The sequence below is a fragment of the Pan troglodytes genome, chromosome 10, assembly GCF_028858775.2.
Source record: "Pan troglodytes isolate AG18354 chromosome 10, NHGRI_mPanTro3-v2.0_pri, whole genome shotgun sequence".
NCBI lineage: Eukaryota > Metazoa > Chordata > Mammalia > Primates > Hominidae > Pan > Pan troglodytes.
In genome coordinates this window covers 18,056,130-18,075,662 of record NC_072408.2, presented here as the reverse complement: position 1 = coordinate 18,075,662, position 19,533 = coordinate 18,056,130, and the positions used below count along the sequence as shown (strand labels likewise).

The 19,533-nt window shown below is 37.0% G+C and overlaps 1 protein-coding gene and 1 long non-coding RNA gene across 3 annotated transcripts in view; one reads left to right on the top strand and one right to left on the bottom strand.

The window, feature by feature from the left end:
- The window catches only part of LOC739542 (salivary acidic proline-rich phosphoprotein 1/2), a 201,555-nt gene that overhangs the window by 85,235 nt on the left and 96,787 nt on the right, over window positions 1–19,533 (top strand). The gene's annotated exons all lie outside the window — the stretch shown is intronic.
- On the bottom strand, window positions 4,125–18,963 carry LOC134807552 (uncharacterized). The gene is made up of 2 exons (XR_010148268.1): window positions 18,881–18,963; window positions 4,125–15,799 (listed from the first exon to the last, which is right to left on the bottom strand). It is a non-coding gene; the product is annotated as an uncharacterized LOC134807552 (long non-coding RNA).

Sequence of the window (19,533 nt, the reverse complement as noted above, 5' to 3'; positions counted from 1 at the left end):
TGCACTTGGATCCTAGTACTTTTCCAGAAAGGCTACAAGGGGAATACCACAGCCAGCATTAGTCCATGGAAGCGAGAGAGGAGGGAGAATGTATCTGTTCAGCTGTCTTCTGTCTTCTATTTCCCATTGGCCAGGGTTTCCCTGAGGCAGAACTACCATCTCTGCTGTTCTGCTTTCCATCATCCAGTCCGTTGGTGGCTGTTATGAAAGACAGACCTCAGGCCCACAGTGTGGTGTTCCATTCAAGTCCCTATAGGAAGGATGGTAGGATGATCTGGATCAGGCAAGGTGCTGGCCTAGAGAATAAGAGACAGTTAAGGGAATCTGAGGAAGGACATGTTTAAGTCCAATACTGTCTACTCCTTGTACCACTCAGATTTGCTCATGTCTTCCAGTCATGGCTGGCTTTATGGGCATATGATTTCCACTGTTGCAGAGGGTCTTGTGCTTAGAGGCGCTCATGCTTAGAGGGGCAATGGTTAGTCTTCCTGTTGCATGCTCTATTAGCAGCATTGAACCTGGTTTATTTGGGGGATGCTGCCATCTTCTGATTTTATCATTGTTCGCTGGGCACCTCTTCTCAATCTCCTTTGCTGGTTCTTTCTCTTGTCTCTAATCTTCTGCAACTGCTGTTTTGTTTTTGAGACAGAGGGCACTCCTCTGCTGAAGAGGGAATGGTCTTGCACTAATTCCCTAGGGGTTTTCTCTCCCCTCTCCTATGGATTTGTCAGAGAGTTGGACAGAGTCCTATAATGCCCACTGTGCATGCCTCTAGCATGTTTGAATTCTGCTGGATCATCTGGCACAATGGGCAGAGCAGCTTAGGCCAGACCCTATAGCTGCTATGGAACCCTTTTTTGTTCTGGGTTCCACTTGAGACCAATGGCCTTTGGAAACTCCATTAGTGAGTCAGAGCAATATCCTCAAATGAGGAATACGTTGACTCCAAAATCCCAGTAGGCCCAAAAAACACTGTGGCTCTTTTTTAGTGAGAAGAATTATGTATCAGGAAACATGCCGTTTACTTTAAAAAGGATGTTTTGACACAAGGACCAGGAGCATGGACCTGTAAAAACACCATCTATGTTATAAGTTCCTGAATCTGCTGAGGTTTATGTCTCTCTTCTTCTGGTATTTTACTTCTGTTCAAAGTAATACTATTTTACTATATTTAAGGAACTTGCCACTTCCTGCTTATGAATACCAATTAAAGTAATATTATTAATATATTGAGTTAGCATGATGTTTTGCAAAATGCCAATTAAACTGAAAACAGAAGTGACACAGCTCTGACATAAAACAGTGAAGCAGTGCTTTTGTTCTTACCCCAACAAACAAATTGTTTTGATTTTTCTCTCACAAAGGGTGTAGATTTAAAAACATTCGCCAAATCAAAAGCCACATACAAAGTACCGGAAACCACGTTCTGCTCAGTGAAGGTACCACATCCTAGAGAGCATCTGCAAGTGCGATTTAAGTTTATGCTAATGTGCATTCATCTGATAATCCATCTGGTTTTGGCAGAGGCCAGATAGGTTAACTGAATAGGGATATAAAATGTACTACCACCCCCAGTGTTCATTATCAAGAGGACTTAAGCTTCCTTTCAGTCGTTTATCTCTGCTTCTGTGAATTGGCTCAGTCCTGAGAACTGGCTGAGGGTCTTTGATTTGTCATATCAGTGCCTGACCTCAGGACTCAGCTTTTTCAACTCTGTTTTCCTCTTGATTTATAGTTATTTAGCAAAGTATGAAGCCTCTTCAACTATTGGCCTATCAGCCCAATCCAATGAGGCTGTTGCTGTCACCACTTCATTAAATCTGACATTTGTTAAGATCACCAGTGAGTGTGTGTTGCCAATGGTTAGTCTTCATGTCACATGCTCTATTAGCAACATCGAACATGGTTTACTGGGGGGATGCTGCCCTCTTCTGATTTTATTGTTGTTCACTGGGCACCTCTTCTCAATCTCCTTTGCTAGTTCTTTCTCTTGCCTCTAAACCGAAAATGTCACAGTGCCGAAGGTCTCAATTCTTCAATCTTTAATCAATCAGACTTGTTTTGTTGGTGATCTCATGCAGTCTCCTTACTGATAATGTAGCCAAATGGTTCAATAGAGAGGAATAAGGCTGATTATTCATCTATATATTCATATATATCATTTTGCCAATATAGCAATGCAGATATTGGCAGATTGATACGTGGGGGATTTTAATTATATGGTGATCTATATATAATTAGATAATGATATAAGTGAAGAAATACATAGATAGAATTATGGTTTACTAACCCATTTTTGATTTCTTGCATTTTGTACAATGTCTCAGTATCTGTTAGTATCTTATTTCTTAAGTTTTTTCTCTATGATCAATTACTTATGAGTTAATTTTTGTGTACAGTATAAAATAAGGGTCTAAATTTACGTTTTTTTCCTTCTCTTTTAACTCCCACTTCTTAGGTAAGTTCGTCTACTCGTGGCCTTACTTATTTTCTGTGTGCTGATGATGCCAACATTTAATCTTTCAGCTGAGATCTCAACGCTGGTCTCCGGAATCCTTTCTCTAATAGACTATTTGACATCTTCATTTGGATGCCTAACAAGAACTTGAACTAACATGTCCAAATCAAAATACTGCTCTTCCCCCAATTGTCAGATTTGTTTCTTCTACAGTCTTTCCCTCTTCTGCTAATGACCACTTCAGACTTTCAGATGCTTAGACTAAAAAAAAATGGAGTCAATATTTTCTCTCTTTCAGAACTCATCTTTAAGGCATCAGCAAATTTTGTTGACTCTACCCTCAAAAACCTACAGAATCCAATCCCTTGTCATCACTCTGCCATACTAGTCTAAACTGCTGCATATCTTGCCAGGATATTTGCCATGAGTTTCTAATTATTCTTTCTAGTTCTGCACATCCTTTTATCCTGATGTATTCTCAAGGTGGCAGCCAGAGAGAACCTGTAAAAACGCAAATTTGATCATGCCATTCTTCTCCTCCAGATTTTTCAGTGGCTTTCATCTAATTCAGAGTAAAGGCCAAATCCTTACAAAGTCTTATAATCATTTGAATGATCTGATTTTGTCTGCCTGTGTGTCCTAAAACACCTGGCTCATCCCATGCTAACAACACTGGCCTTTGTGTCACTTCTTGAATATGCCAAGCATTGCCTCAGGGACTTCATACTTGTGTCCCTTCTTCTTGGATTGCTCTTTCTCAGATATCAACACTGAGCATTATCACTCCTCAGATATCATTGAATCATTGAGGCCTTCAATACTACCTTATTTAAAGATAAATCTCATTTCACTTTGCAGTTTTTTTTTCTTTTTTTTAGCTTTTATTTTAGATTCTGGGGTACATGTGCAGGTTTGTTATGTAAGTAAATTGCATGTCTCAGGCACTTTGTGTACAGATTATTTTGTCACTCAGGTGGTAAGCAGAGTACCTGATAGGTATCTCTTTTATCTTCACTCTCCTCCTTCTCTCTGTTCACATAGACCGTGGTGTCTGTCGTTCCCTTCTTTGTGTCCATCGGTACTCAATGTTTAGCACCCACTTATAAGTGAGAACATGTGGTATTTGTTTTCTGTTTCCATGTTTATTGGCTTAGGATAATGGCCTCCAGCTCCATCCATATTGCTACATCATCTTGTTTTTTTTCTAATGACTGCATAGTATTCCATGGTGTGTATGTACCATATTTTCTTTATCCAGTCTACTATTTATGGGCATTTAGGTTTATTCCATGTCTTTGCTATTATGAATAGTTCTGTCATGAATATTTTCATGCATGTGTCTTTATGGTAGAACAATTTATATTTCTCTGGATATATATCCAATAATGGAATTGCTGGTTTGAACGGTAATTCTGTGTTAAGTTCTTTGGAAAATTGCCATGCTGATTTCCACAATGGCTGGACTAATTTACCTCCCCACCAGCAGTGTGAAAGCATTCCCTTTCACCACAGTCTTGCCAGAATCTGTTGTTTTTTGGGGGTTTTAGTAATAGCTATTCTGACTGGTATGAGATAGTATCTCATTGTGGTTTTGAATCACATTTCTTTAATGATTAGTTATATTGAGCATTTTTTCATATGTTTGTTGGCTGAGTGTATGTCTTCACTTGAAAATTGTTCATGTCCTTTATCAAATTTTTAATGGTGGTATTTGTTTTTTGCTTGTAAATGTAAATTCCTTATATGTTCCAGATATTACGCCTTTGTCAGTTGCATAGTTTACAAAATATTTTCTCCCATTCTGCAGGTTGTCTGTTTACTCTGTTCATAGTTTCTTTTCTTGTGCAGAAGCTCTTCAGTTTAATGAGGTTCCACTTTTCAATTTTTGTTTCTGTTGCAATTGATTTTGGTGTCTTTGCCATGAAATCTTTGCCAGGTCCTATGCCAGAATGGTGTTTACTAGGTTATTTTTCCGTTTTTTAAAAAAATAGTTTTAGGTTTTACATTTTATTATTTAACCCAGCTTGCATTGAGTTTTGTGTATGTATAAGAAAGGTGTCCATTTCCATCTTCTGCACATGGCTATCCAGTTATCCCAGCACCATTTATAGAGCAGGGAGTCTCTCCTCATTGCTTGTTTTTGTTAACTTTGTTGAAGATTAGATGGTTGTAGGTGGGTGGCATTATTTCTCGGGTCTCTATTCTATTCCCTTGGTCTACATGCCTGTTTTTGTACCACTACCATGCTGTTTTAGTCTCTGTATCCTTGTAGTATGGTTCAGTCAGGTAATGTTATACTTCCTGTTTGTTCTTTTTGTTTGGTATTGCCTTGGCTATTTGGGCTTTTTTTTTTCATTCCCAGTGAATTTTAAAATAGTTTGTTTCTAATTTTGTGAAGAATATCAATGATAATTTGACAGGAATAGCATTGAATCTCTAAATTGGTTTGGGCAGTATGGGCATTTAAACAATATTGATTCTTCCCATCTATGCACCAGGAACGTTTTCCCGTTTGTCCGTGTCTTATTGGATTTAATTGAACAGTCTCTTGTAATACTCTTTGTAGAGATATTTCACCTCCCTGGTCAGCTGTATTCCTATGTATTTTATTTTTGGGGACTATTGTGAAAGGGATTGCCTTCTTGATTTGTCTTTGCTTGAATTTTGTTGCTATAGGAATGCTACTAATTTTTGTACATTGATTTTGTATCCTGGGAATTTGCTGAGTTTGTTTATCAGACCAAGGAGATTTTGGCCAGAAACTGTGGGGATTTCTAGGTATAAAGTCACATTATCTGCGAACAGGGATAATTTGACTTCTCTTCCTATTGGGATGCCTTTTATTTATTTCTGTTCCTGATTGCTTTGACCAGGACTTCCAGTACTGTTGAATAAGAGTGGTGAGAGAGGACACCCTTGTCTTGTTCCTGTTTTCAAGGGGTAATGCTTCCAGTTTTGCCCATTTAGTATGATATTGGCTGTGGGTTTGTCATGGGTGGCTCTTATTATTGTGAAGTATGTATCTTCAATGTCTAGTTTGTTGAGAGTTTTTAATATGAAGAGACATTGAATTTTATTGAAAGCCTTTTCTGCATCTATTGAGATAATAATGTGGTTTTTGTTAGTTTCACTTATGTGATGAATCACATATATTGATTTACATGTGTTTAACCAAACTTGTATCCCAGTGATAAAGCCTACTTGATTATGGTGGATTAGCTTTTTGATGTGCTGCTGGATTCAGCTTGTTGGCATTTTGTGGAGTGTTTTTTTAAATCTATGTTTATCGAGGTTGTTTTCTTTTATTGTTGTGTCTCTGCCTGGTTTTGGTATCAGGGTGATATTAGCCTTGTAGAATGAGTTAGCGTGGAGTTTCTTTTCCTCAGTTTTTTAGAGTAGGTTTAGTGTGAATAGTACCAGTTCTTCTTTATACACATGGTAGAATTCTGCTGAGAATCCATCAGGTCCTAGGCTTTTTTTGTTTGTTTGTTTGTCTGGTAGGCTTTTTATTACTCTTTCAATTTGGAACTTGTTATTGGTTTGCTCAGGGATTCAATTTCTTACTGATTCAGTCTTGAAAGGTTGTACATATCCAGCAGTTTATCCATTTATTCTAGGTTTTCTAGCTTGTGGGCATAGAGGTGTTGACAGTAGTTTGGGAGGATTGTTTGTATTTCAGTGGGGTCAGTGGTAATATCCACTTTGTCATTTTTGATTGGGTTTATTTGGATCTTCTCTCTTTTTTTTCTTTATTAGTCTGGTTAGGGGTCTATCATATTAATTTTTTAAAAACATCAAATCCTGATTCACTGACCTTTTATATGTTTTTTTAAATCACAATTTCCTTCAGTTCAGCTCTGATTTTGGTTATTTATTGTCTTTTGCTAGCTTTGGCATTGGTTTGCTCTTGTTTGTTTAGTTTCTCTTGTGAAGTTATGTTATTAATTTGAGATCATTCTAACTTTTTGATGTCAGTGTTTATTGCTACGAACTTTCCTCTTAACACTGCCTTATCCATATCCCAGAGATTCTGGTATGTTGTATCTTTGTTCTCATTATGTTCAAAGAATTTCTTGATTTCTGCCTTAATTTCAATATGTACCCAAAAGTCATTCAGGAGAGGGTTGTTTAATTTCTATGTAATTATATGGTTTTAAGGTATTTTCTTAGTATTTATTTATATTTTTATTGTGCTGTGGTCCAAGAATGTGGTTGGTATGGTTTTCTTTTTTTCATATTTGCTAGGAATTGTTTTATGTTAGGTTGTGTGGCTGATTTTAGATTATATGCCATGTGCAGATGAGAAGAATGTGTATTCTCTTGTTTTGGGGTGAACTGTTTTGTGGATGTCTATTAGGTTCATTTGGTTAAGTGTCTATTTCAGGTCCTGAATAACTTTGTTAGTTTTCTGCCTTGATGTTCTGTCTAGTGCTGTTGGTGGGGTGTTGAAATCTCTTGCTATTATTGTGTGATTTTCTAAATCTTTTAATAGGTCTCTGAGAACTTGCTTTCTGAATCTGGGTGTTCTTTTGTCAGGTGCATATACATTTAGAATAGTAATGTCTTCCTGCTGAATTGAGCCTTTTTCAATTATGTAATGCCCATCTGTTTCTTCTTGATCTTTGCTGGTTAAAGACAGTTTTGTATGAAAGTAGATTATCAAGGTCAGGTGCCATGGCTCAGACTTGTAATACCAGCACTTCAGGAGGCTGAGGTGGGTGGATCACTTGACCCCAGGAGTTTGAGACCAGCCTGAGCAACATGGCAAAATCCTGTCTCTATCAAGAAAAAAATATATACAAAAATTAGCCAGTCATGGTGGTGCACACATGTGGTCCCAGGTACTTGCAAGGCTGAGTTGGGAGGATTTCTTGAGACCAGGAGGTAGAGGTTGTGGTAGGCTGAGATTGCGCCACTGCACTATGGCCTGGGCAACAGAGTGAGACCCTGACTCAAAACAAACAAACAAACAAAAAGAAGTTAGAATAGCAACCCTGCTTCTATTTTCCATTTGCTTGGTAGATTTTTTTCCATCTTTTAAATTTGAGCTTATGGGTATCACTGCATGTAAGTGAGTCTCTTGAAGACACTATACCATTGCGTCTTGCTTCTTTATCCAAATTGCCTCTATGTGCCTTTTAGTTGGGGTGTTTAACCTGTTTACATTCAAGGTTAGTATTGATATGTGGGAATTTGATCCTTTGATTATGTTGTTAGCTGCTTATCATGCAGACTGGTTTCTGTGGTTACTTTATAGTATACTGGTCTATGGCCTTAAGTGTGATTTTGTTATGGCTGATAATGATCTTTCTTTTCTATGATTAGCAGTCCATTCAGGACCTCTTGTGAGGCGGGTCTGGTGGTAATGAAATCCCTTAGCATTTGTTTGTCTGAAAAAGATCCTATTTCTCCTTCACTTATGAAGTTTAGTTTGGCTGGATATGAAATTCTTGGTCGGACATTCTTTTTCAAAAAATTTCTGAATATGAGCCCCCATCTCTTCCTGGTTGTAGAGTTTCTGCTAACAGATCCACTGTTAGCTCAATGCTGTTCCCTTTGTAGGTGACCTGCCCTTTCTCTCTAGATGCCTATGGCACTTTTTCTTTCATTTTCACCTTGGAGAATCTGATGACTATGTGTCTTGGGTATATTCTTCTTGTGTAGTATTTCGTAGGGGTTCTCTGCATTTCCTGAATTTGAATGCTGGCCTCTCTAACAAGGTTGAGGAAATTTTTATGGACTATATCCTGAAATAGGTTTTCCAAGTTGTTTGCCTTCTATTCCTGTATTTCATGGATGCCAATGAGTCATATATTTAGTCTCTTAACAAAATCTTATATTTCTTGGAGGTTTTGTGCATTCTTCTTCATTATTTTTCTTTATTTTTGCCTGACTGAGTAATTTCAGAGGACTACTCTTGAGCTCTGAGATTCTTTCCCCAGCTTTGTTGATTCTGTTGTTAACACTTGCATTAGTATTCCAAAATTCTTGAAGTGATGTTTTCAGCTCTATCAGATCAGTTGGATTTTTTCTTAAAATGACCATTTTGTTTGTGTCTTCTGTATCATTTTATGGCGTTCCTCAGAATCTTTGGATTGTGTTTTGACTTTCTCCTGAATTTCATTGATCTTTGTTCCTATCCATGTTCTGAATCATATTTCTGCCTTTTCAGCATGGGAGGGAACTAGCGTGGTCATTTGGAGGTAAGAAGATACTCTGGCTTTTTGAGTTGCCACAGTTACTGTGCTGATTCTTTCTCATCTCTGTGGGCTGATATTCTTCAATCTTTGAAGTTGCCATTCTTTGGATTTTTTTTTTTTTCTGTTTTTATCTTCTTTGACACACTTTGGGGTTTCACTGTGGATTCCATCAAATGAGTTTGTTTCTGGTAGATTTTAGGGGGGGAAAGATTTCTAACTCTAAGTCTGGGGTCTAGTTTTGGACACCGGACTTTGTTCTCTGGCACCTCAACATTGGGAATCTGCTGTGCTGGAAGGGACATTGTGTTCCTGAATTGCTGGCCACAACACTCTGAAGGATGGTACCAGCCAAAGCTCTTCATTGAATAGTGACAGTGTAATGCAAGCTTGTTAACACATGCCAGCAGCAGCAGTGTGGCAGGGTATAGGCTCTTGGACCGGGATGGGGTGCAGGCTGGCCCAAGGCTGCCAGCTTCCATGCGGGCATTGGCAGTAGCCTAAATTCATCTTTATGCATGTGGATATTTAATTTTCCCAGAATCATTTGTTGAGAAAAATGATTAATTCCTATTGAATTGCAATTGTATGATTTTAAAAATCAGCTGACCATGAATGTCATTACCAATTTCTGGACAGTCAATTGTGTTTCATTGTTCTTTTTGTCTCTCATAGTGCAATTACCACAGTGTCTTGATTTAGTCCAGTAAACTTGCAGTAAACTTTGAAATGAGAAACTAATCCTCCAACTTTGTATTTTTAAAAAAATTATTTTATTGGCCTAATCACTTGGCATTTCCAGGCATATTTTTGGAGTAGTTTTACATTTTCTGCAGAAAAAGCTTTCTGTGACGTGATGAGGGTTGCATTATAAATTGCTCTTCACACGTAAAGACTCGCCTTGTGCTGGATTTCGTTTCAGGTGGTCCTTATTGCTTGCAAGCTCTTTGATGAATACAAACATAATTTTGGCCCCTTTATTTATCTTATCCTAGTTGTTGCAGAAGGACATCTTGCTTTCTTGAACCTATTATATCTATTCAAAAGTGGAAGTTTTCACAGGTAACTTCTCTGTATCAAGTAACACAAGATCAAATAAAACACGAGCAATCCTTGTTTCGTGCCTGAACCAGACAGATGATATTGAAATCAGTTATACAAATGTGTACTAACTCTTCATAAAGACTATCCAAAGAGGGTATTATTATCATCTGCATTTAATAGATAGCTATCCTAAGGCTGTTGTAAAATAGATTCTCGGATCATACCTATATGAAGCAGAGAACTGGATTTCCTTTCCTGGCAGTCTGACTCCAAGATCCTTTCTTAGAAACAATTATACTGTAAAAACTGAGAATGAATAAAACCCAACATGGGAGACTGACTTTAACATCTGTTAATCTTAAACCATTAAATAATAAAAATAAGTTAAAATGAAAGAAAAATATCCAAATATTCATATACAGAGAAGTCAATATTCTTCAATCGAAAACACATTTTTAAGTGCTCAAGGAATATTTACAAAAATGCTGAATATTTAATTAAATAATTCATATTTGTATATCAAATTGACTTAAGAGAATGACTTCCTTAAAAGCCTAAGGATGCGAGATCAGTTCGATAAATATTGAAAATGGGCTGAAAATTATGAGTAGGAAAATAGGGCCATTTCAACCTGCATGTGACATCCCTAAAATTTATTTTCCATTTTGGAAACTGTAGGACAAAAACTATTCCCATTCATGTGGGGTATATATATATATGTGTATGGGTGTATATGTCTTCCCAAGAAAATTTTGAATGCTTTTGATAGGAAAAATTTAGATTCTGTTTACATGTATCTGGTATTGAGAAAAATAAATTAACAGCAGTCATGATACAAGTTATGATCAAGCTTCCTTCAGAAATTTAGACATCCAATATATGATCTATGTATTGGGTTTAAAAATTTCCATAGCAAGTGATGTTGCTGAACACAAATTATGACTACACAAGGAAAATATTGCAAAACAATGAAAGAGAATATGTCTTCATTTGCATGCTTGCAAATGAGAAATCAGCTTTTACTTCAAAATTATTATGAAAAAAGCCTATAGCAAGAAGAGACGTTGTTTAAATAGTAGGTAATTTGAGCCATTTTGAAAATTACATTTTTTCCATAAAGGCAGCATTGAACTCATCCATTAGTATGCCCTAGTGCTTTCCTATTTGACATTGGTCCCAGAATTGAATTTAGAAGAACCAAGAATTTTACTGCACATTCAGAAATCAGGATCGCAGAGAGTTTAAGATCAAGACCTTAAAGGGGATCATGACCAGTGATACTGGGCTTGCCCTTTTTTAATGTGTGTTTGTTCAGACATGGGAAGTTTACTACCAATCTTTTTTTTTTCCAAACTAGTAATGATAGAATTTGTATTTTCCTATGATGCCTATATTAAATGTATAATCATTTTAATATTTTAACACTTTTTTAATGAGTTCTTTCAAGGGTTGTTAAACAATCTAAACAATCTAATTTTCCCTTACAATATGCTGATAGCTAATCATATTTTCTCAAAGTCATTTGACATAATGTTTGATTGAAGAAAATATCTCTGGTATGACTCTACTTGCTGATAACAAAAGAGAATTTGAAACTTCAAGAAAAAAGATTAGAAAAGTTAACAACATAATACAAATAAGTATATAAAATATATAATTTATTCTTAAGAAATGTATATGAAATCAGAGTCATAGAATGAAAAAAGAGTAATATGTAATTTTTAAACTACAGTTACATTTCAAATGTGAATTTAAATTGTAAAATGTTAAGTTTAATAATATTTTATATAAATATAAAAGTGCAAAAATTATTCTGATGTTTCTAATTTTGAAAAGGACATGAGGCACTGAAAATTTTTCAGACACTTCTCCTAGGATTATCAATTGAAAGAATTCCTTTGGCTGAGTATGACATAATCTGATTATGATGGAGGATCACCTCATAAGACCCAATATTTGTACTCCTACTGGAATACATATGAAAAAAGTGTGTATCACTGTGTTTTAATAGCTCAAGTTGAGAAGTCTCCCAAATGTCCATCAGTGATAAAATGATAAATAAATTATGGCATACTTATGTGGTAGAGTACTATACAGCAATTAAAAAGCAAACCAGAGTGACATGTTTACAAAGAATTTATATAACAAAGAAAATGAACAAATTTGAGCTAAATAGCTAATACAGATGTGAGAGGAATTATCAATATTGAAAAAATATTCAATTTAATTCAATTTATATGAAGTTTGCAAAAATATATTTTAATACATTGTAATTTATTACATTGGTGGCAAAACTCTAAAACGAAACATATAAGTGATTATCATAACAACTGGGGTATGTGGGAGGAAGAAAACTAAAGAGAAACAATATCAACAAGAAGGTATATATGGGGAGTGTCTGGATTTTTGGCAAATTTTATTTTTTGGCCAAGATGTAGTAAACATGGGAGATAAACTTATAATTTTTTCCCTAACTGTGTATTTAAGTTTTGTTACTTTTCATAACTATGTTATGTTCCACAATAGTAAAAATATTTAAAAATCAGAAAATAAAGTAAAATAATAAATAAAAAATTAAGCCAAAACTACATATGTGCATAGATACAATGGTATTATAATTATCATGTTTTTCTTAACAAAGAAGCATAGTGCATTATGGTAGTAAGAAATACAAGTTAAAATTATAAGCTTTTCTTTAAATTAATTTTTAAAAGAAGGTATAATCTAGAAATGTAAATTTAAATTCTTAATGCTAATCTTGGACAAAGCCTCCAGGAGCAACTGAAAACCTCTCTGCCACTGGCCTCTGCAGTAGAACTGCCCTTGCCACTCTTGGACTAATGAAGGAGCAAAGATCCTAAGTGCCTTATCCATACCTCCAACAAGATGCAGTCAACCCAAGGAGAGAAACCCAGTTAGACTTCCATGGGTCCCACAAATGCACAAACCCTCCATCTTGGGCTGACTGCACTGAGTGTTTGCTGACCTGCATCTCTCTGGGATGGAACCCCCAGAAGTTGACTCTTGGCCACAACCACTACTAAGATCTCTTCAGTGCTACCTCTAAACTGGGAAAGGAATATAAACACTGAGATTCCACCAGGGCTGCAGTTGGCAGCTCAGGAATGCCAAGTTTTGAACTGTAGCCAGGACTGAAGGGCACAAGGAACCTACATCTTCAGAACACTGAGAGGGAACATGGCTGCAACTGTGAGGAAACATAGGGGAAACATATAATTGAGCAACAGTCTATCAACTGACCAATAAGCGTAAGTGTCACCTGCTGGATTACACCCCAAAACTTCAACACCAAAAATGCCTCACTAACATAACCCCCTTTGAAGCCAGAGACACAAAGTCAGCTTCAAATAAATACCCTACATAAAGGCTCTCCCTGGTGAAAACATCCAGAAAGGAAGTCTATTTACTGTGCTCAATATACACTGCAGTTAAAGAAACACCCACATACAGAGATGAGAAAGAACAAATGCAATAACTCAAATGGCCAGAATATCATATTTCCTCCAAAAGACTACAGCAGTTTTCCAACAAGAGTTCTTAACAAGGTTGAACTGGCTAGAATGACAGAATACAGTTTATGGCAGAAACAAAGATTATTGAGATTTGGGAGGAAGACAAAACCCAATCCAAGGAAAATAAGAATCACAATAATGTGATACAGGAGCTGAAGGATGAAATAACCAGTATTAGAAAGAATTTAATGGGTCTGACAGAGCTGAATAACGCAATACAAGAATCTCACAATGCAATCACAAGGATTATCAGCAGAATATACTAATCTGAGGAAAGAGTTTCAGAACTTGAAGACTGGTTTTCTGAAATAATACAGTCAGACAAAAATAAAGAAAAAGCATAAAAAGAAATGAACAAAACCCCTGAGAAGTATGGGATTATAAAAAGAGGTTAAATCTGTAAATCACTGGAATCCCTGAAAGGGAGAGCCAGAAAGCAAACAACTTGGAAAGTATATTTCAGAATATCATTCATGAACTCTTTCCCAACCTTGCTAGAGAGGCCAACAGACATATTCAGGAAATACAGAGAACTCATGCAAGATTCTACACAAGATCATCTCCAAGATATATAATCATCAGATTTCCCAAGATTGAAATAAAAGGAAGAATGTTAAAGGCAGCCAGAGAGAAAGGGCAGGTCACCTACAAAGGGATTTCTATCACGGTAACAGCAGATCTGTCAGCTGAGTTCTTACAAATTAGAAGAGATTGGAGGCCTATATTCAACATTCTTAAAGAAAAAAATCTTCAACCAAGAATTTCATATCCAACCAAATTAAGCTTTTTAAGTGAAGGAGAAGGAAGATTTTTTCAGGTAAGCAAATGTTGAGGGAATTTATTATCACCAGATCTGCCTTACAAGAGATCTTGAAAGCGGCACTTAGTATAGAAAAGAACACCACTACCAGCTAATAAAAAAAGCCCTGAAACACAGAGACCAGTGTCACTGTAAAGCAACAACACAAACAAGACAACATAATAACAAGCTAACAGCACAATGACAGGATCAAATCCACACATATCAATATTAATCTTGAATGTAAATGGGCTAAATGACACAATTAAATGGCACAGAATGGCAAGCAGGATAAAAAAGCAAGACCCAATGGTATTCTGTCTTCAAGAGACCTGTCTCAAATTTAATGACACTCATAGGCTCAAAATAAATAAATGGAGAAAAATCTACCAAGCAAATGGAAAACAGAAAAAAGGGGGGGTTGCAATCCTAATTTCAGACAAAACAAGTTTCAAACAAATGAAAGTTTTTTTAAAAAAAGACAAGCAAGGATATAACATAATGGTAAAGTATTCAATTTAACAAGAAGACCTAACAATCCCAAATAGATATGCACCCAATACAGGAATGTCTGGATTCATGAGGCAAGTTCTTAGAGACCTACAAAGAGACATACACTCCCACCCAATAATAGTGAGTGACATCAACACTCCACTGACAGTATTAGATCATACAGGCAGAAAATTAATGAAGATATTTAGGACCTAAACTTAGCATTGGACCAAATGGATCTGATAGACCTTTACAGAAGTGTCCATCCCCAAATAAGAGAATATACATTCTTTTCATAGCCACACGGCACATACTCTATAATCAACCACATAATTGGATATAAAACAATCCTCAACAAATGTAAAATAACCAAAATCATACCAAACACACTCTCAGGCCACAGTGCAATAAAAATAAAAGTCAACACAATGAAAATTATTAAAGCATACAATTACATGGAAATTAAACATCATGCTCCTGGATGACTTTTAGATAAATTTAAGTCTGAAATCAAGAAGTTCTATAAAAATAATAAGAACAAAGATACAACAAACCAGAATCTCTGGGACACAACTAAGGCAGTAGTAAGAGGGAAATTCATAGCACTAAATGCCCACATCAAAAAGTTTGTAAGGCCTCAAATTAACAATCTAAATTCAAAATTGAAAGAATTAGAGAAAAAAGAACAAATCAACCCTGAAGCTAGCAGAAGATAAGGAATAACACAAATCAGAGCTGAACTGAAGGAAATTAAGACACAAAAAACCATTCAAAAGATCAATGAATTTGGGAGTTGGAATTAAAAATAATTATAAAATAGGCCACTAGCTAGACTAATTAAGAAGAAAAGAGAGAAGATCCAAATAAACACAATTAGAAATGATTTAAAGGAATGTTATTACTTACCCTACAGAAATGGAAACAGCCATCAGAAGCACTATAAACACCTCTGTGCAGACAAACTAGAAAACCTAGAAGAGGTAGATAAATTCCTGGACACACACACCCTCCCTGCTGCTGGAAGTCAGAGACCCCAAACGGAGGGACCAGCTGAAGCCATGGCAGAAGAACATAAATTGTGAAGATTTCATGGACATTTATTAGTTCCCCAAATTAATACTTTTATAATTTCTTATGCCTGTCTTTACCTTAATCTCTTAATCCCATCATCTTCATAAGCTGAGGAGGATGTATGTTGCCTCAGGACCCTGTGATGATTGCATTAACTGCACAAATTGTAGAGCCTGTGTGTTTGAACAATATGAAATCTGGGCACCTTGAAAAAAGAACAGGATAACAGCAATGTTTAGGGGAAAAGGGAGATAACCTTAACCTCTGACTGCTGGTGAGCTAGGTGGAAAAGAGCCATATTTCTCTTCTTTCAAAAGCAAATGGAGAAATATCACTGAATTCTTTTTCTCAGCAAGGAACATCCCTGAGAAAGAGAATGCGTCCCTGAGGGGAGGCCTCTGAAATGGCCGCTTTGGGGACAGCTGTCTTTTACAGTCTTAGCTGAGGGATGAAATAAGCTCTGGTCTCCCGTAGCACTCCCAGGCTTATTAGGATGAGGAAATTCCTGCCTAATAAATTTTGGTCAAACCAGTTGTCTGCTCTCAAACCCTGTCTCCTGATAAGATGTTATCCATGACAATTCATGCCCAAAACTTCATTAGCAATTTTAATTTTGCCCCAGTCTTGTGGTCCTGTGATCTTGCCCTGCCTCCATTTGCCTTTTGATATTTTATTACCTTGTGAAGCATGTGATCTCTGTGACCCACACCCTATTTGTACACTCCCTCCCCTTTTGAAAATCACTAATAAAAACTTGCTGGTTTTATGGCTTAGGAGGCATCATGGAACCTGCCAACATGTGATGTCTCCCCCAGACACCAGCTTTAAAATTTCTCTCTTTTGTACTCTGTCTTTTTATTTCTCAGACTGGCTGACACTTAGGGAAAATAGAAAAGAACCTAAGTGAAATATCAGGGGTGAATTTCACCCGATACTCCCAAGACTGAACCAGGAAGAAATTTGTTCCCTGCACAGACCAATAATGAACTACAAAATTGAATCAGTAATAAATAGCCTATGAACCCAAAAAAGCCCAAGACCTGCTGGATTCACAGCCAAATTCTACCAGGTGTACAAAGAAGACCTGTTACCATTTTTACAGAAACTAATCCAAAAAGTTTAGGAGGACTTCTCTTTAATTCATTGTATGAGGCCAGCATCATCTTGATACCAAAACCTGGCAGAGACACAACAGCAACAGAAAATTACAGACCAAAATCCTTGATGGACATCGATGCAAAAATCCTCAACAAAACCTTTGCAAACTGAATCCACAAGCCTGTCAAAAAGCTAATCCACCATGATCAAATAGGCCTCATCCTGGCATGCAAAGTTAGTTCAACATACAAAAATCAATAAATATGATTCATCACATAAACAGAACTAAAGACAAAAACCACATGACTATCTCAATAAATGCAGAGAAGGCTTTTGATAAAAATTCAACATCCCTTCATGTTAAACTATTTCAAAAAATTAGATATTGAAGGAACATACTAAAAATAATAAGAGCCATCTATGATAAACCCACACCCAACATCATACTGAATGGGCAAAAGCTGGAAGCATTCCTCTTGAAAACCAGCAAAAGGAAACGATTCCCTCTGTCACCATTTCTTTTCAACATAGTATTGGAAGTCCTGGCCAGAGCAATCAGGTAAGAGAAAGAAATAAAGGACGCCCAAAAAACCATAGAGTATGTCAGACTGTTTGCAGTTGACATATTCTCTATCTACAAAACCCCATAGTCTTGGCTCAAAAGCTCCTTCATCTGATAAACAACTTCAGAAAAGTTGCAGGATACAAAATCAATGTACAAAAATCACTTGTATTCCTATAAACCAACAACAATCAAATCAGGAAGGCAATCCCATTCACAATTGCCACACACAAAAAAAAATACCTAGGAATACAGCAAACCAGGGAAGTGAAAAATTTACACAATAAGAATTACAAAAAAACTTCCCAAAAAGATCAGAGAAGACACAAACAAATGGGAAAACATCCCATGTTCATGGATACAAAGAATCAATTATTAAAATGGCTGTACTGCCCAAAGGAATGTACAGATTCAATGTTATTCCTATCAAACTACCAATGAGATTCTTCACAGAACTGGAAAAATTTATTTTACAATTTATATGGAACCAAAAAAGAGCCCTAACAGTTAAAGTAATACTAAGTGAAAACAACAGAGCTAACAAAGCTAGAGGAATCACATTACCCAACTTCAAACTATGTTACAGAGCTACAGTGACCAATATAGCATGGTACTGGTATAAAAACAGGTACATACACCAATGGAACAGAATAGAGATCCCAGAAATAAGGCCACACATTTATGACTATCTAATCTTTGACAAAACTGACAAAAACAAGCTATGGGAACAAGACTTCGTATTTAATAAATAGCACTGGGATAACTGGCTAGCTATCTGCAGAAGATCAAATCTGAAATTCTTCCCTGTACCATATAAAAAAATCAAGTCAAAATGGATTAAAGACCTAAATGTAAAACAGAAACCTGTAAAAGCCCTGGAAGACAACCTAGGCAATACCATCCTGGACCTAGGAATGAGCAAGGATTTCATGGCAAAGACATCAAAAGCAATCAAACAAAAACAAAAATTGACAAATGGGATCCTATTAAACTTAAGAGCCCCTGCACAACAAAAGAAAATATCAACAGAGTAAATCGTCAACCTACAGAATGAAAGAAAATATTTACAAACAATGCATCTGACAAAGGCCTTATATCCAACATCTATAAGGAACTTGAATTTACAAGAGAAAAACAACCACATTAAAAAGTGGGCAAAAGACCTGAACAGACACTTCTCAAAAGAAGACGTACATGTGACCAAGAAGCATGTGAATAAAAACTTAACATCACTGATCATTAGAGAAATCCAAATCAAAACCACAATGAGGTACCATCTCACACCAGTCAGAATGGCTATTACTAAAATGTGAAAAACAATCAGCTCCATCATGGTGGATGGGAGGCAGGACTAAATTGCAGTTCTGACTTGGAAAGACAGAGTAGCTTGTGAAGGCTTGCATCATGAATTTTAGCTCCAGAAAGACTACAGAAAAAATCAGGAAATGCGAGAGGACCCACAGGTTTTCTGAAGAAAGTGGGCTGCTCCTGCAGAACCTGGGAGACACCCCAAATACTGTGAAGGCCCAAATTGCAGAAGTGGGAAAGGGAGATCCTCTGCCCCCAAACACAACCTCCCCTGGGAAAACTGAAGGTCTATTTTATGGGAAAAGATTACAACCTTACCTGGAGCTGAGTCAATTTAGAGAGCTGAGCAAAATACAGGAATAGAGGGAGCAGTAGAAAAGGCCCTGTGAGCTCGCTGGGTCCTCAAGCAGGCTATTCCTGTGTGGCATCACAAAGATCCTTTGGGAGGGTGACAAGAGGGAAATGCCACAGAGAGAAGGAAATCACCAGCTGAATTTTGGAACAATTTGAAGTCATCGAGAAGCCTCCTGGCCAGAACTGAGGGAAGAGTTCAAATCCATTGTGCAGACTAAATAGGCAGGGGAAGAACTAAAGTCCTGCTTTCTTTCACAGCTAGGAGGTGGGTAGCCTGTGGCAAGTTCTCAGCCCTGCTTGCCGACTGTCTGGAAACAGACAGGGTGCCATTGGGGAGGCATGGTGGGAGTGAGACCAGCCCTTTGGATTGCATGGGAGCTGGGTCAGGCCTGTGACTGCCAGCTTTCTCTCACTTCCACAACAACCTGCATGACTCAGCAGAGGCAGCTTCCTTCTAGGTGCATAACTCCATTAACCTGGAAACCTCAGCCCCATCCCCCCTAGCAGCCACAGCAGGAGAGAGTGAGTCTGAGCTCAGACATGCTTAGCTCTGCCCCACCTGATGGTACTTCCCTACCCACCCTGGTATTCTGAGCACAAAGGGCATAAACTCTTGA